Source organism: Globicephala melas, chromosome 12 (genome assembly GCF_963455315.2).
Source record: "Globicephala melas chromosome 12, mGloMel1.2, whole genome shotgun sequence".
Taxonomy (NCBI): Eukaryota; Metazoa; Chordata; class Mammalia; order Artiodactyla; family Delphinidae; genus Globicephala; species Globicephala melas.
This window is the reverse complement of record NC_083325.1, coordinates 28,179,570-28,194,829: the sequence shown is the minus strand read 5'-3', so window position 1 is coordinate 28,194,829 and position 15,260 is coordinate 28,179,570. Positions and strand designations below refer to the sequence as shown.

The 15,260-nt window shown below is 35.6% G+C and overlaps 1 protein-coding gene across 8 annotated transcripts in view; it reads right to left on the bottom strand.

Annotated features, from left to right (window-relative positions):
• EXOC6B (exocyst complex component 6B) overlaps window positions 1-15,260 on the bottom strand; it is a 708,873-nt gene that overhangs the window by 648,184 nt on the left and 45,429 nt on the right. The window lies entirely within an intron of this gene.

Below are 15,260 nucleotides of genomic sequence, written 5' to 3'. Positions count from 1 at the left end.
GGATGGAGTCAATATGTAAGGGGAGGTGGGAGTGTCTGTGGAAGAAGGATGGTTATGTGTAAATCTCAAGATTAATACTTATACCAAAATTGGTGTCTTTAGAACTGACTTGACTGACAGATATTGTTTTGCTTAATGCCTTTTGGTTTGTATGTTGGATAACAGAAAACAGAAAGTGTGTTTGGTAAGCCCTTAGGAAGAAATTAGAGAAAAAACAGGGACTTAGGACGAGGAGTCCATGTAAAGGGTTGAAGAGTGGAGAGTACTGGGAACAGTACCTTTTAACACTGTCTGAGTTTGTGCTGACTTGGAAATCCTTTATATAAAGCTGAGACTGGTCCCCTTCTTCAGTTCTTCCACAGTGCTATAATTGTTTAAAGAGGCCATTCCAGCAGAAATCAGCATATGACAATTGATTACTCCTCTCTCTTTTTTTTTCTCTCAAATTATTGAAGGCCTTGTCTCTTCTGATTCTTGTCAGGCATGGTACTTTAGAGTTCATCCAGTATATCGCTGAGCATTGTAACCTCAAGGAAAATGCTTTATTTTTGGTTCTGATATGCAGCATGGTATTATTCCTTAAGGCAGAACTTTAAAGAACTTTCATACAAGGGTCTACAACAATTGTATTTTTATAATATTTCCCTTGCATTGTCATTTTAAGTATTTATCATTTTATAGTACATGTGTAAAGTTAAGATAGATTTTAAACATCTGAGCCTTGTATAAAGTAATGATTCATTTACCTGGGTTGTATTATGACTGAATATTGACAATAAGTCTATTTTATACTGACTGAAATTTGTTAATCTAGCTCTGTAACACCTTGGAGCATAATTAAAATGAATACTCTTCCCATTTAAAAAAAAGCATAAAGAGGAAAATAAAAATATATAAAATACAGAAGACTATAAAAAATATGAAATATATGGGATAGAGTCAAAATGCCTACCCCAACAGTTCTCAAACTGTTTGGCTTAAGGATATTTTCATACTCTTAAAAAATATGGATCTCCCCAAGAACTTTTGTATATGTGGTTATATTTATTGACATTTATCACATTGAAAATTAAAGCTGAATAAAAATTTAAACATAAGAATACACAAGCATATATTACATTAGCCATTAAAACAACGACTGTCTTCACATATCATATAGCCTCTGGCGTACTTCACTATATTCTCCTGCAAGAATGTGAGTAAAAGAAGAAAGCAATATCTTAGTGTTACTAGGAAAATAGTTTTAAATTTGTGACTCTGCAGAAAGAGGTCTAGTCTTTCTATAATGGGGAAATGGCAATATTTAAAACATCAGAGTCAACTATTTCCCAAAACTAATGAAAGACATCAATCCACAGTTTCAAGCTCTACAAACCCGACAGGATAAATACAATGAAAACTATACGTAAGCACCTCATAGTAAAACTGCAGAAAAACAAAACCATAGTAAAAAATATTAAAGGAACAACATTAAGATTAAGAGCTAACTTTTTAACAGGAAATATATGTCAAATAACAATTGAATTATATACAGTAAAGTGCTGAAAAAAAATAAACTGCCAGCCTAGAATCCTAAAACTAGTTTAAAAAAAAAAAGTCCCTTAAAAATTAAGGCAGGCAATGTAAAATGGTACATCCACTACAGAAAACAATTTGGCAGTTCCTCAAAAAATTAAAAATAATTTACCATATAATCCAGCAATTCTACTTCTGGGTACATACCCAAAAAAAGTGAAATCAGGGACTCAAAGAAATATTTACACATCTATGTTCATAGCAGCATTATTCACAACAGCCAAAAGGAGGAAGCAATTCAAATGTTCATCGAAGGATGAATGGATAAACAAAATGTGGTACACATACAATGGAATATTATTCAGCCTTTAAAAAAGAAGGAAATTGTGACACATGCTACAACATGGATGAACCCTGAAGACATTATCCTAAGTGAAATAAGCCAGTCACAAAAGGACAAATACTGTATGACTCCACATATATGAAGTACTCAGAAGCGTCAGATTTATAGAGACAGGAAGTAGAATAGTGGCTGCCAGGAGAAGGGAAAGGGCAGAATGAGGAGTTATTGTTTAATGGGCACAGAATTTCAGTTTGGGAACATGACAAAAATTCTGAAGATGGATGATGGTGATGATTGCACAATAATGTGAATATACTTAATGCCATTAAACTATACACTTAAAGATGGTTAAAATGGTAAATTTTGTTATGTATATTTTACGACAATTTCAAAAAATTAAGGTAAAATAAAGACACTTTTCATACAAACAAGCAAAAAAATGAGAGAATGTGTCAGTATTAGGCTTGCATTCAAAGAAATGCTAAAGAGAGTTCTTCATGCAAAAAGAAAGTAATCTCAGAATAAAGCACAGAAATGTAGGAAACCAAAAAGGGGTAAACATAAATGAATGCTGACTCTACAAAATAATAATGTCTTGGGGGCACTAAATGACATGTAAAATTAAAATTCATGACAGCAATAGATTAACAGATGGGAAAGGGTAAATGAAAATGAAGTGTTATATGGTCCTAGTAGTATCAAGGAAATGATAAAAGAATTAATTTATATTATACTTTAATGAGTCAAAGATGCATGTGGTAATCCTTAGAGTAATTCCTATAGATTAGAAAAAGAAGAACCAAAAGACAGCAAAAAAGAAAAAAAACAGTCAATAATCAGGAAAAGAAAATCTAGCAGCCATCAGACCTTTCTACAACACCGAACACCAGAAGACAATACTCAGGGAAACAAAATACGAGTCAAAGTTTTAAGTTCAATGAAGCTGTCCTTTTAATGTACAGTCTACAGAGCAGCCATTCTGAATATACAAGAACTCAAAAATTATTGTTTATATAAGTCCATCTGAAGGTAACTGGTAGAGAAAAACTCCAACCAAACTAAATAACAAGAGAAACGTCAACAAAAAAGACTGGAAGTAATAAGGGAACATATTTAACTGCAACTCTAAGACAAAAAGATCAGATTAAGAGTGACAAAATATGGTATATAAAAATAGTATGTGGGCTTCCCTGGTGGTGCAGTGGTTTAGAGTCCGCCTGCTGATGCAGGGGACACGGGTTCGTGTCCCGGTCCAGGAAGATCCCACATGCCGCGGAGCATGGGCCCGTGAGCCATGGCCGCTGAGCCTGTGCGTCCAGAGCCTGTGCTCCGCAACGGGAGAGGCCACAGCAGTGAGAGGCCTGCGTACCGCAAAAAAAAAAGAAAGAAAAAAAAATAGTATGTGATAACACAACACTGTAAATCAACTATACTCTAATAAAAATTTTTTAAATAGTATATAAAAATTATACAACTAATAAAAAGAAGAGAGAAAAGATAGAAAGTAGTATAAGCTGGTGATGCTTCATATCTCATAACTGGGAGTCAAAGCTAAGCAAATCAGGTACAAGTCTACAATTCCTAATCTAAAACCCTTGGGGTTTAGTTTAGTAACATTAGTAACTCTGCAGCAAATGTAGGAATATTCACACAAGTGGTAAATATAAAGACTATCACTATCTCACAGCAACTCACATCAAGTTTTGTTGCCAAATGAATTCAGACAGCTTTTGACGACAAATGGTTTCAGAGCCTTTGGAATTTTCATATTGCAAATGAGAGATTATGGGCTAGCAGAATTCTAAACATTTTAAGACTATAAAGTAAAACACTAACATAATATTATTGACTAATACTTGTGGTCACAGAAAAGAGAGGGAAAGAAAATACAGGAAATTCTACTGTTTCTGTCAGATGAGGAACCAATAAATACTATCTTCAAAAAAAGGGGGGGGGAAGGGGAGACTGAGGATACAATTCAAAGGAACCACAAGAACAAAAATATAATTTTTAAAAAATTATAAGACAAAACAGATCATGAGATCTTCACAGTAGTATCTTCCTCCACCCCCCCAAAACAATCCTTTTAGTTGATACTAAATTATTTTTAAATGATGACTACAGTGATCCAAATTCCCAACTTGTACTTGCAGAATAAACTGCTGATGAGCATAAAAGTCACTAGGGGGCAGCAGAGCACAAGGAGTGTCCTCTGAAAAGCAGTGAAAACTCCGAAGGACTTACATAGCCAGTTATCCACTGCTCAAAACCTCTCAGTCATTCACAAGCACAAAAAGACACTCACCAATTAATCTGTAAAATCCACTTCTAAGAGATTCATTATATTACTTCATAATTTTTTAATTTTTATTTTGAAATAACTTCACATTGTACAAATAATAGAGAACTCCTATTTAGCCGTTATACAGAATTCACCAATTTGTAATGTTTTTGCCACATTTGTTTTAACACTTTCTCTTCTACATATATGTACATGTATGTTTAGAATATGTTGCATGTATTATACCCTTAAAACTACAATGTGTATTTCCTATCTTACCTAACTATAATACAATTATCAAATTCAAAAAATTTACATTGATACAATTATAATCTAATCCATAGTCCATATTCCAGTCCTGTCAACTGTCCCAATAATGTTCTTTAGAGTGTTTTCATTTCCTCCTGGAGAGTATCCGGCCCAGTACCATGTATTACATTCAACTGTCATGTTTCTTCAGTTTCCTTTCATCTAAACTATCAGCTCTCCAGCATTTTAAACACAATTTTTAATTTTTATACTATTAAATATTAAGAACCCTAAAGAACTTTTGTTTACATTGATTTATATATATCAATATTTACTATATTAGAAATTAAAACTGAAAATTAGAAAATATTAATTCATTAATATTAAAACCCAATAATATTTACATGTTAAAGAATATATTTTATGAAAAATAATTTTATATTCTGAAATAAACAAATAAAAAATAGTTGGAAGAGTCTTTTGCATTTGTGCAAATATCTTTAATGTCTGCAGAAGATATCTGGACTCTATAACCACTTCTACATTAAATCTATTAAAATGTGGGGTTTTGGTTACAGTACATAAAGAAAACCCAGCCTTGCACATAATGTAGTTGGAAAGGGGAGAAAGTATTTTTAAGCCTTTTCAGAAAACTTTATATACATACACACACACACACACACACACACACACAAATTTATGATACAACCTCAAAACTTGATGAGTTCTAGATTAAAATTCATTGGTCTATCTTATACTTCAAATGAATCTTTTACCCATGTATGATTTTGTAACATCAGGTATTGTTCATTTGAAAAATACTGGTTCGCTGGGTTTCGCAGGTTTTGCAAATGTTGATATATTTCATTATACAATTCAAAAAATCACATTCATTATATCACCACTCAGTCCCATAAGAAAAGTTTATAAGTACTGGCAATCTTAAGAGGGCGACAGGCTACATCTGAAAATATAAACAGGCAGCAATAGTAAATTCCACACAAGTAGTGCAAATAACAAATCGGTCATTCTGCAGAGCACAATAATAAAAACAGACTTAAAATCTAGTCATAATATGATTCATACTAGTAATGAAAAAACTGTCATTTTATATATTGATAAAGAGTCCCTGGTTGATCTTTAGTCTGTTTATACCAAAAAGTCATCTTTTCAATTCAGGAAAGGGATATACAAATTTCAATAACCAACACGTTCAGCCATTCATGGGTATTAGTCATCTCCTATTCCTTCTGAACACATCACATCTTTGGGTTAAAGGCTAGCATGCTCAAGCAAAGGTTTTCCAAAAATGCCATGTTTCAGAGGAAAGTTAAGATCACCAATGAACTCCAAAGTTTATTTCCTTTAGGTTTGTCAGTTTTCTAAAAGGTGTTAAAGTTCAAAAATATAATAAAGAAAACAAACAGTTTAGTGAAGAAAGCAAGATACAAAGTCCATAAGTATCTATCCATATATTAACACAATATATATATATAGTGCACGTGTACATTAATAATATAATATAAACATTACAGTATTTATAATAACATTTAGTCCATGTTCACTACTTATAAAGGACTGTTCTAAACACTCTGTATGTACTATCTTGCTTAATTTCAAAGCCATCCCATGATATAGAGTAACAGTATTATTTTCATTTTACATACAAAGAAACTGACTCACAGATAAGATAAATTATTTGCCAAGTCACAGAGCCATGATTAAAGTATAAGTATACTGACACGGAATCCCACACTCATCTATTTCTCTATCTGCCCATAAAAAAAGAATATATAGATACTTCCCTGGTGGCGAGTGGTTAAGAATCTGCCTGCCAATGCAGAGGACACGGGTTCAAGCCCTGCTCCAGGAAGATTCCACGTGCCACGGAATAAATAAGCCTGTGCGTCACAACTACTGAGCCTCCGCTCTAGAGCCCGCGAGCCACAACTACTGAGCCCGCGTGCCACAACTACTGAAGCTCGCACACCTAGAGCCAGTGCTCCGCAACAAGAGATGCCACTGCAACTAGAAGCCCGCGCACCGCAACGAAGAGTAGCCCCCGCTCACCACAACTAGAGAGAGCCCGCGTGCAGCAACGAAGACCCAACGCAGCTGAAGATAAATAAATAATTTTTTTAAAAAAAGAATATATAATATACATATATGAAATGTACATATTATAACTTGCTGCCCCAATACAAAATATACATAACTTTATAAATATACACGTTATATAAACACATTGTATGCATTTTTCAACTACACAGAAAACATTTACTAAAAATGTAAAACACATTGCCAAGAGAAAAACACAAGAGTCCCATGTTGCAGTCTTACCTAATACCAGCTCACCCTGTGTCTGCAGACGCCTGCTCACAGTAAGCTAATATATTAAACTGTTCTGCTAAAGTTAATTCACATAGAGTTTCTATAACTTGCAACCAGAGTCCCAAGCAATATAAACATGTATTATTTTCATAATCAATAAAAAGGCAAAAAAATATTTCTGTACTGTTTATTTCTTTTAAAGAAATGGTCTATATGTGAGATGTTGTATTATTAAAATATAAACTCCAAGAGAAAAGGAATAATTAACAGCTTAATAAATAACAAAACAGGCCTGCAATGCAATGAATTTTCCAAATTTCTAAAGGCCGCTATGCCAGTAAAATCAAAACAAGTAAAAAAGAACATTCTTTCACTAAAGCCAAAAAGGATTAGAAGAACAAGTTTGTCCATCACTTTACAAAATAACCTGATTATACAGGAATTTCCTACAGCATTTTTCGTTGTTATTATCATTCTTCTTTTCCTTCTATGTATCTTCAAAACATCATATATGCAGGATGAAACTGCTTTAGGAAGCCTGAAGGATTCAGTACCCTAAAATATTATATTTTAACCTTGAGGAACTGCTATATACTCTCAGCTGCATTCATGTAACTTGGCAAACTGACAAAGGTTTCCTTCAGCAGATATATAGCAGATGAAGTAACAGGAGATGCAGTAAGACCGAATTCTAAAGTGACCATTTTTCCACTTTAAACTACCTTAGGCTACCTGACACCAAATTTCACTGAGTTGATGGCAGTGTCTGATGTGTTTGCTTTACCTAAAAAAGAGGAAATCAAAGAAAAAAAGAAGGAAATAAAAAAACTGGCCCTCAACTATCACAACTCCCTTTACAATGATGTTTCCTCACTTGTATAAACAGCTCAAATTACAAAAATCTGAGGTTGCTATTAAGCATTAATGGCACAAGAAATTAAGTCACTGCAACTTATTAAGGAAAAAAAAAAACTCCATTTAAACCACTGTCAGTCCAGTTTCCAGGGACTTTTGTTTTACAGAGATCAAATTCCTGACTCAACGAATGCTCCAGCCTTTCTATAACTATTGGCAGATTAAACTTTTTACCATAAAGCTCCCACCATAATATTCTTCAGTCCCTCAAAAAAAATTGTTAAGTCCTGATTCCATATTGAGGATTCTAAATAAAATCTAAACACCTGAGCTTAACAGTCTCGTACTTTCACAACAGTACCCTAACATTCCTATCCATCTTTGTTCCACACTACTCCTGTCCATAAGGTTTCTTCCTCTGTGAGCAACTGAAATATTTTTCCTATAAAGAGCCTGACTGTCAGGATGAGCTGGATTATACTACTATAACAAACAACCCCAAAATATCAGTGAATACAGATTTATTTCTTTCTGATGGCATATGCATATGTCCACTGTGGGTCAGCACGAGTCTCTGCTCTACAAAATCCTCACTCTAAGCAGCCAATATCCAGAGCAGCTGTCAGCAAGACTTTTCTATAAATGGCCAGATAGTAAATATATTCAGCCTTATGGGATATACGTTCTCTGTAACAACTATTCAACTTTGCTGTTGTAGTGCAAAAGCAGCCATAGACAATACATAAACAAATCACGATGGCTATGTTCCAATAAAACTTTATTTACAAATACAGGCAGACCATATTTGGCCCACAGGCTAATCAGAGCACTGCAGATCACTGTGGCAGAGGAAAAGAAAGCATAGTGAATGCACGGATTCTTAAATCTTCTATATGGAAATGACTCAGATCACTTCAGCTCACACATCATTGGTCAAAGCAACTTACATGGCCACACCTAACTTCCAAGGGGCAAGGACATGCAATCATAACATGTGACTGGGAAGAGAAACAAATTTTGGGTGGATAACCCTAATGAATAACACAAATTATATTTTCTTGGTCACTTACTGTTTCCACCTACTAGAATGCCCAATCTCTCCTTTTTTACCAATCAAAATACTAGCCATTTCTCAAGATTCAGTTCAAATGTCACCTTCTCCAGAAGCACCTAAATCTCCAAACCCTATGCCTCCCATCACCTCCCAAAGCCCTCTTGTCTAACCTTTCTTACATCAAGTGTTTTCTACATTAACAAATTCCAGTTTCTTGGGATAGGTATTATGTATTATTTGTCTCTTAAGGCATAGGACTCAGGATTCAATAAGTACTTGGAGGATAAATGAAAATACCACTGGTTTCTAGGTTTTTGTCTGGTTTTTAGTTAGTTTAAGGATCTAAAGTGGCATATAAAGACATAAACAATACAACATTAAATAAAATTAAAAACAGGAGAGCAATAATCGATACAAAGGGCAGCAACGTAAGACCAGAAGTGAAGATGATACACAAGATGCATATCATATCTTTTCTGAAGGTGAACCACAAATTTACCTCTAAGTATTCTAGTAGACAAACAGAAGAAAGCAAGCAAGATCCATCTTACCAGTCACAGTATCAATGAGCTGTTGCTTAAGATAGGCATATCATAGAAATAAGGCCCCTTTAAATAAAATATTTGGATTTTTTTAAATATAGTGAGACATTCTGTAAAACAAGGGACCAATAAATGCTTTTCTAAAAAAGAACTACCATGCAGAAGATACTGAAAGGCTAATAATAATCAGTAAATATTTTTTAAGGATGTTCTTTGCATCAGCCTGGATAACAGAAGGAATACAAAGAAATTATAAGACAGTCTGTAACCTAATAGCTGGAGGAACAAAACATACATACATGACATGATATAGAAAGTACTAAGACTATACTATACTTTAAACTTTTATGGAGCACTTACATTCCAGATTCTATATCCGACACTGAGGATAAAACAATAATAAATAAAATACTATCGCTGGTCTCAAGAAATTCACAAACAATTAGAGGAAACTGATACAAACAACTATAATAAAATATAATAAATACTCTGATAAGGATTTTTATAAAGGGCTACGGGAACCAGGATAAGAAAATAATTATTTCTGCTTCTAAGGAGTGATCAAGGATGGCTTCATTGGACAAGTCATTTGAACCGTTATGGTATGCTACAACTTGACTATGAAAAGCCTGAGGTAGGCAAAAGAGAACCAGCAAAAATCAGACCTGAATTTTCGAAAACGTTTATGGCAATGGTATGGAAAACGGACTGACCAATTAGTAGACTATACATTCTGCTAGGGCAAGACAATGTCTGTCTTGTTTACTGCTGATATACCCAATGCTGAGCACAGCGTCTCACACTTAGCAGACATTATTAAGTACATATTTGTTGAAAAAATAAAGAAGCATGCAGCAGAGAAACAGTAAGGAAACTGTTGTCCAAGAAAAACATAAGGGCCTGAATTAGGCCAATGACAGGGGGAGGTAGGTATAACATCAACACTGAGTTAGTCTTTATTTAAATGCTAAGTTCTATGTCCTATGAACTATAGGAACTTAGAGAAAACAGTTATAGAGACTAAAGAAGCAATCTGGTCACAAAGATGCCTCACAAAGAACTCTAGGAACAACTACCTGACAATGTATTACATGTTATTAGAAAGCAATTCTCTCAACTAGCACCGACTGCGAATTCATCTCAGAAGATCTTTAAAAAGCCTTCATGCCTCAATCTCTAAGGTTTTCTTCTTTCTTATATTCCATAACAGTTTTAAGGGCAATTCAAGATTTTAATTTACTTTTAATTATAACACAAACTTCAAGAAGGTTTTAGCTTAGATCCAGAAAGAGACTACTAGTCTAATTTCTAAGATTTGGCACTACAAGTTCAAAAGACTAAAAGGAAGACTCATCAAGTCATCTGAGCTAGATAAGAGAGACATGACTAGGGACTTCCCTGGCCGTCCAGTGGTTAAGACTCCGTGCTTCCAATGCAGGGGAAAAGGTTCGATCCCTGGTCGGGGAACTAAGATCCCACATGCTGCGTGGCGTGCCCAAAAGTCAAAAAAAAAAAAAAAAAGAGAGAGATATGACTAAAAGAATTTCTTAATACTTGATATTCACATTTTTCCTATTCAAGTTTGACCTTAAAAAATAATTTATTAGAAAAATGAGATAATACCTACCTTACAGTGTTTTTCTAATATAGCACAATGGTTTGGATACAGCACAGCAGTCAAAAGCAAAAACACTACACTTAGACTCCTTAGATTCAAATTTCCGTTCCTTTGCCTAACCATGATCTCTGCATTACTCTCTGAGTTGTTTCCTTATCTACCTCATAGGGTTGTTGTATTAAATGAGTTAATATGTGTAAAACTGCTTAGGATAGGGCCCGCACAAAGTAAGTACTCAATAAATGTTAACTGCTCTTATTATCTAAAATATCTAATACAAATATAGGTATTAAGATGAATGTGAAGGCTAGTCATTTAGCCTGTGTATGAGCCTAGCAAACTACCTTACATCAACATTTATATTAGCAGTGTTCTGGAACTGGAGACTCTTAACAACATATATCCTTCAGGAATATCAAGAGTGTCACACATTACTAATGCTACCACCGGTAAAGCCCTGAGCAAGAACCACATTCTTGGCCTGAGCTTCTTCCTTAGATCATTTTTTTTTAAAACATCATCTTTATTGGAGTATAAATGCTTTACAATGGTTAGTGTCTGCTTTATAACAAAGTGAATATAAATTCAAATATAATATAAATTCAAAGTGAATACATATACATATATCCCCATATCTCTTCCCTCTTGCATCTCCCTCCCTCCCACCCTCCCTATCCCACCCCTCTAGGTGGACACAAAGCACCGAGCTGATCTCCCTGTGCTATGCGGCTGCTTCCCACTAGCTATCTATTTTACGTTCAGTAGTGTATATATGTACATGCCACTCTCTCACTTTGTTCCAGCTTACCCTTCCCCCTCCCTGTGTCCTCAAGTCCATTCTCTAGTAGGTCTGTGTCTTTATTCCCGTCTTGCCCCTAGGTTCTTCATGACTTTTTTTTTTTTTTTTAGATTCCATATACATGTGTTAGCATACGGTATTTGTTTTTCTCTTTCTGACTTACTTCACTCTGTATGACAGACTCTAGGTCCATCCATCTTCCTTAGATCTTAACGTCAGCTTTTTCTCTAGGATCCTGGGATGAGTCACAACCTCTCCACTGAATTCCTGATTTAGACTCTTTAATGGGGTGTGCCGGGCTGATTCTGGGTGTGGTGCCATGTTTGGCATCATCTCTTCTAAGAATGCTGATGTGGTGGAATTCAGCTGTATTTAGGCTGGTTTAGCTTGTAATTTTCCACTGGTTTTTTTTTTTGAGAAATTATTGGACTTTATTATAAGCAAAGATTTTAAATTGCATAGTATGGTTTACATGTAGGCCCTTATTAATTACTTAATCTTTTAAAATTTTTATTGGAATATAGTTGCTTTACAATATTGTGTTCAACCATACAGCAAATTGATTCAGCTATATGTATACATACATCTCCTCTTTTTTGGATTTCCTTCCCATTTAGGTCACCACAGAGCATTAAGTAGAGTTCCCTGCGCTATACAGTAGGTCCTCGTTAGTTACCTATTTTATACATAGTATCAACAGTATACATATGTTAATCCTCCTCTCCCAATACATCCCACCCCCCTTCCCCCTTGGTATCCGCACCCTTTGTTCTCTACGTCTGTGTCTCTATTTCTACTTTGCAAATTAGATCTTCTATACCATTTTTTTAGAGTCCACATATATGCATTAATATACAATATTTGCTTTTTCTCTTTCTGACTTACTTCACTCTGTATGACAGACTCTAGGTCCATCCATGTCTCTACAAATGACCCAATTTTGTTCCTTTTTATTACAAATGAGTAATATTCCATTGTATATATGGAATTTTTACTATGTTAAATCTACTATATTAAAGCACATCTTCTTTACTCATTCCTCTGTTGATGGACATTTAGGTTACTTCCATGTTCTGGCTATTGTAAATAGTGCTGCAATGAACACTGGGGTGCATGTGTCTTTTTAAATTACGGTTTTCTCTGGGTATATGCCCAGTTGTCAGATTGCTGGGTCATATGGTAATTCTATTTTTAGTTTTTTAAGGAATCTCCATATCGTTCTCCATAGTGGCTATATCAATTTACATTCCCACCAACAGTGCAAGAGGGCCCCCTTTTCTCCACACCCTCTCCAGCATTTATTATTTGTAGATTTTTTGATGATGGCCATTCTGACTGGTGTGAGGTGATTCCTCATTGTACTTTTGATCCACTATTTCTTTATCAGGGTGAGGAAAAGCACAAAACATGACTACAAGTTCTTCACTTAGCACTATCAAGTCCCCTGAAATCCCAAAGGAACTAAGACCTTTGTCAACTATCTCCTAAGAAGCAGTATTAAGTCCCACCCAGACTGCCAATCATGTCAGACAAATAATTTATCCAACTACAAGATGTTAAAAGAACCATTTTTCACCTGAGATCTCTAATTTAAATGTACCTGATATACTGTCATCACAGTGACCTAAAAATAACAGGTGTTTTTTTTTTTTAATTCAAAAATACTCCTTCTCTACTTACTAGCAGTATGTGACTCTGGGCAAATTATTTAACTTATCTGAACCTAGTCTCCTCAGCTATAAAATGCGGATAGTAGTATCATAAGAACATTGCTATTATTATTAAATGAGCTAAGATATATATCTAGCTCCAATCAATAAATGCTAGTTTCTTTCTACCCTTCTCCCTACTTAATCCCCACCTCCAGGGAGTATACAGTGAAAAAGTTTGGAGGACAGACTAGCATGGGTGTGCATGGTTAATTTGCTGAGGCACAGCTTGGAGACACTGGGGTTCTTGACAACAACTCAACATCTTCTGGGCTGAATGTAAATTAATGATATCAATCACCTACTTCCTCATTTTAGGTGTGCCTCCAAAGTTCCTAAAAGGTAGGTGTGGTTATATGTTTAATGTTTGTATCATGATTAACATCAAGAAGAAAACTTCACTTTCTGACTCCATTTTCTGACTCAGAAATCAAAATGTTCTACATTTCAGGGATAATGTGAAAATCAGAACTACTAACTGGTGGACATCAACCTGAATTTTCTCTCAACTATGTAATAAAAAGCCAAAAAGGAAAATGTGTATAGATAAAGAAAAATGGCAAATGTTAATTATTGAATCTAGGTGATTGGCCTATTTTTCTGTAAATTAGGAATTTTGCTGAATAAAAAGCTGGGACAGCAGAGGACACAGGGGCAGTACTTGACACACTCATACACTAACACTCCCAGAGTTCAGGGGAGAAAAAAAAAATTACTTTTTATAGCATCTAATTAATAGAAAGCAAAATCTCTCTGATTTTTTCCTGATTAACTCTTATATCAATCTACCTAGATGTTCACAGACCCCCTTAAGAGTGCCACACTCAGAGGAACAGCAGAAGGCTAATTAGAACAAGGAGTTTCCACCTGGCAGCCATAAATCTGTTCTAACAGTCAGTTGAAATGGACTGGTCTGGTGAGTGTATTCCCAAGCTTCTACCATGAATAACATCTCCACTCCAAGGCAGTACTAGAAACCTTTACTGAGATAATTTTTTTAATTTTTAAAATCAAGAAAAAATGCTGAGTACAATCAAATAAACCTAAGAAAAAGCAGTTATGGAGAAGCAGGAAGTAGTGAGTTTCTATGGTTGTAGAGTACAAAAAGTAAGTTGTAACCAGCAAAAGTAAGTAGAAAAAGTAAGTACAAAGTAGGTTGTAAGCAGCAAAAGAGGGATTTTTTTTCCATTAAACAGAAATAAGAAAAGAACTGTGTATTTAGTACCCATCAATACCTCAACTTCAAAGGAGACCTAATCCACATTATGCTCTTAAACAGGGAACAAACTAAAAATGTGAAAATGGGAACTTTATTTAAAGCTTGATAATTAGCTTATTAAAAGGTCTCTCATCGGGCTTCCCTGGTGGCGCACTGGTTAAGAATCCACCTGCCACTGCAGGGGACACGCGTTCAAGCCCTGGTCCGGGAAGATCCCACATGCCATGCAGCAGCTAAGCCCGTGTGCCACAACTACTGAGCCTGCGCTCGAGAGCCCGCGCGCCTAGAGCCCATGCTCTGCAACAAGAGAAGCTGCTGCAGTGAGAAAGCTGCGCACCGCAACAAAGAGTAGCCCCTGATCAACACAACTAAAGAAAGCCCGCGTGCGCGGCAACAAAGACCCAACGCAGGGAGACCTTCAAGATGACGGAGGAGTGAGACGGGGAGATCGCTTTCCTCCCCACAAATACATCAGAAATACATCTACATGTGGAACCACTCCTATAGAACACGTACTGAACGCTGGCAGAAGACCTCAGACTTCCCAAAAGGCAAGAAACTCCCCCATGCACCTGGGTAGGGCAAAAGAAAAAACAGACAAAAGAATAGGGACGGGACCCGCACCAGTGGGAGGGAGCTGTGAAGGAGGAAAGGTTTCCACACACTAGGAAGCCCCCTCATGGGCAGAGACTGCGGGTGGCGTAGGGGGGAAGCTTCGGAGCCATGGAGGAGAGCACAGCAACAG